Genomic DNA, 5120 nt, shown 5'->3' with positions numbered 1-5120 from the left:
GGGGGGGGTGGTACCTGGTATGTTTCCCATGACATTTCCTTTTAGTGAAAGAGAAAGCATAGAAAAAGGGAGACTGCAAGTAAGAACGTGATAATTTCACTACTGCTCCACTCGAGTATCGAACTCACCTATTTTCTGTGTGCAACAGTGGTATGTCTAACTACTACACCACAAACACTAGTTGATGTGTTCCTTCAGGGTTGGAATCCTAGCTTGTGAAACCGCAAACTGCTATAATCCATGTTCTTATCTCTGATATCATGACGAGACTGGGAGTATTTTGAAGCCATATACGTGTCCCCCTAGGCTGCGCACTGTTATGGCTGCCACCCTTCGCTTTTAAAAATAAAAACCTAGCTGCAAGTCGTGCGCGCAATCAGCCGTGCAGTTACGCCTAAATAAAAAACAAACCACCACGACCTGTCTCCCTGTAGTCGAGAGCTCGTGGCACCATTCTCCACTGGCGTTCATTGGGTTCAAAAGGTGCGCTTCGTGGTAAACCAGAAATACACCAGAGTGCAAAGTGTAGGATATCACAATACAAGTCTATTATTGAAGCTTAACAGACATAATCCTTGAATGCATTATATTACATAGGCTGACAAACTGTTAAATGAGCACCGTATGGCATTGTGCCCTCTATTTCTGATAAAACGCCGGACTAGTTGTTCGGTGTCTTCAGCTAAACCTTTTATCATCGTGACCCTAGTGATCTTTTATGATTTGAGAATCAAGGAAAAAGGATGCGAATTGTAAAAACATAAAAACATCTTCAGAATTTCAAAAGGATAAATCGGTGTCTTCTATTGACTATACTTGTGAACCCGCGAGAGCAATTTAAGGACCTGCCAGTGGAATACTTTGTTGTAATATATTATAATACTTGAACACATGCAAAGATACCTTATATAGAATATATATTGTGTTTACTTGTGTTTTGTAAATCTGTAATTGTGAATTTGATATTAAGAAACAGTATCCTTTTTAAATTCTAAAATGTTTAAATTAATGCATGTTATCAAAGAGCAAATATAACCCTTTCAGAATATCTTATTCACTTTACAACACATTATTAACTTGGCAAAACACAAAAACCTCTTCCCTTTTCCCCCTCATTTTTCTCTTTTTGATAATCCGGAAATCGAGTTGCCGGCAGGTCACCATGGTTCCAGAAAAAAACAACAACAACCAAACTTTAAATACTGCTAGTTTGAATCTTAAGTGATCTACCCTTCATGCCTTTGTTTCATACTCGTTTCCCAATGAAAAAAAGACAAAATTATATAGGTGTCAAGCCCCTTTCAAAACTGCCTGTTTATTCAAGAAGTGGGATCTCCGAATTTAATGCCTATTCCGATAGACCATAGTCATGTTGGACGAGAGCCAATAATAACCCAAGTCAAGAACTCCCCATTGGGAATTCGAACCTGGGACATCTGCTCTTCCGTTCAGCATGCTAGCAAAACTAACAATGCACCCTGTCTCACTACATTTCCACATACAAATCAGAAACGTTCTTATTGAAGCCACACGCTTCTTTCCTGGCCTTCTTGCCTAACCCCTAGGTGTCAAAATATTGTATACTTATCAAGACAGTTGATATGCCTCGCCCTATAAGTGGACCTCGGTGAAGGTAAATGCTATTGTAGACGCCAAGCTGGAAGATTAAAGGATCAACGACATACAGGCAAGGAAGTAATCCCGAAGATAGCCCGATGATTCACGCAACTCCCAGAGCAAGGTATCCACTTTGAGATAAATGCTGGTGTGGCACTGTGCGACGATACAGTGGCTTAGCTCGCAGATAAGATATTGAAATACTGTGGGTTGGAACTGAAAAGCAGCTAAAAGTCATAACTGAGGTGTGTGTGTGTGTGTGTGTGTGTGTGTGTGTGTGTGTGTGTGAGTGTGTGTCTGTCTGTGTGTCTGTCTGTGTGTCTGTCTGTGGGAGCATGGGGGGTAGATCTCAAGACTGCATGGATCCAGTGATTTATGTCTGTCACCCGGGAAAGCATACTTTAATTTTTGTTCCCCATTCCTTTTCCAAGAACTACAGTCACCTCCGCTTTTGTACTCACTGTTCTTCGTCGAATTTATTCAGGAAAGACACTCACCTTTACTTTACGATCATGGAAACAGATGACACAGTGGCTGTTAGGTCCATCTGCTCATTTATTGAATGTCTCCGACTTCAGTGTGCACGACCAAATCAGCCGGAGGTGCCTATGTTTTCTTCCGCATGTCAAAATGATGGGAAAAGGATTTGATCAAGTTTGAAGTTGTTGGTGTTGTTACTGTTGTTGCTCTTGTTGTTGCTGTCGTCGACGTTGTTGTAATCGTTGTTGTCGTTATTGTTTTCGTTGTTGTCGTTATTCTCAGACTATGGCAAGACAAAATGCTCACTGCTTGAGTTGCAATCTTTCATCCAAGTTCGGACAACGATTTCTTTTTAGTATAATAAAAATCTGTTTTACCACTCAGAATTCCGACGTAAACATTCTCAGAACAATCGCCGTTTCAACAAAAAGATCTATTTCATATTAATTTTTTTCTTGATCTCTCAGGGACGAAGTTCCCGACATCTGTCTGTCACGTCATGAGTCCAGCTACATTCCTGTGGGGCAAAAGAAAAAAAAAAACGAAAGTGAATTCTAATTATTCTTTACCTTTACTTGATAATTCCAAGCAGTGCTCAGGTACACATTGTTTCAAATAAATAGGTACATGTCATTTAAAAAACCCATTATATTGTACATTTATTGAAAACCGTACACCGTTTGCTTTTTGGCTGTCATGTTGGCAAGCACCGACCTAACTATGAATAATAGCAATAAAATTTATTTACTGATTCCTCGTGCGGAAATCTGGGTTACAATGACAAACATAAATACAAAAATGCATAATTATAAATACATACATAAATGCATACGTACATGCAAAAAAACATAATATTACACCAACACAGAACAATTTCTCAAACATACAATAGCTACTCGCCGCTGCGCCGCTCCCTGGACTAACAGTTCAGTGACCGGGAAGGGGGGGGGGGGGTGCGGCTTCTGAAAAATCACATAAGCCTACATAATATGTCGATGCAAGAGGAAAACCTTGCACCAATGCAAAAAGGTTCCTACTGGAGGATCTTAAAAAAAGTTTTTCTTGAGGTTAATGGACTTATAAACATGTGCTCGAATTTAGAGAAATACAATATGTATCACGCTTTTCCTTGGTATCAAAATAAATTTTAATGTTAGAAGAAGTAGAACAGAAAGGCACTATGTTGGAGTATTTCTAGTTTTTTTTTCTGGGAGTGTAAAACACTCACACTCACAAACACACACATACACACACACACACACACTCTCATCCCCTTTATTCCCACTCTCTCACCCCCCCCAGAGAGAGAGAGAGAGAGAGAGAGAGAGAGAGAGAGAGAGAGAGAGAGACAGAGAGACAGAGAGAGAGAGAGAGACAGAGAGAGAGAGAGAGAGAGAGAGAGAGAGAGAGAGAGAGAGAGAGAGAGAGAGAGAGAGAGAGAGAGAGAGAGAATGTTTTGCGGAGCGGGTTGTTTCACCCCTTAAACATGAATTTTTACTAATGTTCTGTCTTGTTGTATGCATGCGTGAGTGCACCTAACCTTTGTAACACTCCACTGCCATTGTAAACGACCAAGACAAATCTCTCCCTGAGAGATGAATAAAGATTGTCATTGTCATTGTGGTTTTGGTTTTTTTGCGCTTTTTTTTTTCATAGGTCGATGAGGAAGTAGCTTGTTGAATTTCCGACCACGTCAGAGCAGGACTCATCTAGATCTCGCCCCAACAGTTGTGCCTTATATAAGTTAACTTGTCGTGACAAGAGAGCACTTTCGCTGAGCTAGGCACTTAATTCTTATCAAATTCAGGAACAGTCCTCAAGTATATTAAAAAAATTATTAAAATTTTCTATTGAAATCAATCCCAACTCAAGTTCCACTTTCTCCTATTCTTTTCTTCTTCGCACGAACCCTCGAGTTCGAAAACGCAGACAGAGTATCTATTTATCATTCTTTACGTTAATGACTTCACAGCCATATAAAAGCTACCCCAACCTGCCTGCCCCTCTCAAAGTTCGTAGAAATGTTACTTCAAGTACTTCAAGATCAGCACGTCAACTTGATAAGTTTATTGAATCTGCACTGTGCGGGGACTTCAAAAGCGTCTCAAGCAAAGTGAACAGTTATTGCCTTTAAGTAGTATTATTTGTGTTGTCTTAGTGTTTTATGAACCACCTGACTTCAGTTAAAAGACTCATACTTCAGTGGTACTGACACGTCACACGATTATCAGTTCTGGCCAAGACGAATGAACAGGGAACAACACAAGGAGGGAGGCGAAGAGGCAGACAGAAGAAATGATAAGAAGACAGTTCTGAACAGTTGACTGACACATACACACACACTCACACACACACACACACACATACACACACACACACACACACACAGAACGCTGAGAACCATGAAGAATGGATGAAGCTGGTTGCAAAATCTACAGTGATGCCCCAGCGGTCAGCGATACTAACGGGGTAGATGAAAGTGAAAGTTAAAAAAACCCCCAAAAACTTCTCTTATTGACGCAACATAAAAAGAGGAGGGTGGAAAAAGGGGTTAGGGTTCAAAAGGTGGAGGGAAAAAGGGGGGGGGGGTGGGTGTTGTTGATCAAAGCCGCTCGGTGACGTAGCATTGACGTTGAATCAAGAAACCACTCGAGACAGAGAACGAGCTGTCTGATTAATTTTAGAATAAGTGTAGGGTAATCGATTTTTGAGAGAGGTACAGCGGGGATCTCTGACTTGGTTGAACGGAAGGCTCTTCTATCTGAGGCCCGCACCTCTCAAAGTTAAAGGTTTGGAATTTATTGTTCAAGTTCAAGAGGGGAGAAAAGGCGGTGCACCAGTTTTCGTTCCACATCTCTGTTTCACAACCCACTTTCGTCACACTTTCCTGGCCCGCTATTTCACCCGTTTTCGTCCCACATTTGAAACATAATGCATCCAATTAGCCATCAATGTCTATAATCGTGCCCCACGCCAATTTCTCTCTCTCTCTCTCTCTCTCTCTCTCTCTCTCTCTCTCTCTC

At 41.0% G+C, this 5120-nt stretch overlaps 1 protein-coding gene across 1 annotated transcript in view; it reads right to left on the bottom strand.

Moving 5' to 3' along the window:
* LOC101856433 (ras guanine nucleotide exchange factor P) overlaps positions 1-5120 on the bottom strand; it is a gene marked incomplete in the record, with an annotated part of 28242 nt that overhangs the window by 9794 nt on the left and 13328 nt on the right. Inside the window, 1 exon segment of the mRNA XM_035970233.1 lies at positions 2126-2614.

The sequence above is a fragment of the Aplysia californica genome, unplaced genomic scaffold, assembly GCF_000002075.1.
Source record: "Aplysia californica isolate F4 #8 unplaced genomic scaffold, AplCal3.0 scaffold00240, whole genome shotgun sequence".
Classification (NCBI taxonomy): domain Eukaryota; kingdom Metazoa; phylum Mollusca; class Gastropoda; order Aplysiida; family Aplysiidae; genus Aplysia; species Aplysia californica.
This window is presented reverse-complemented; position numbering and strand designations above follow the sequence as displayed.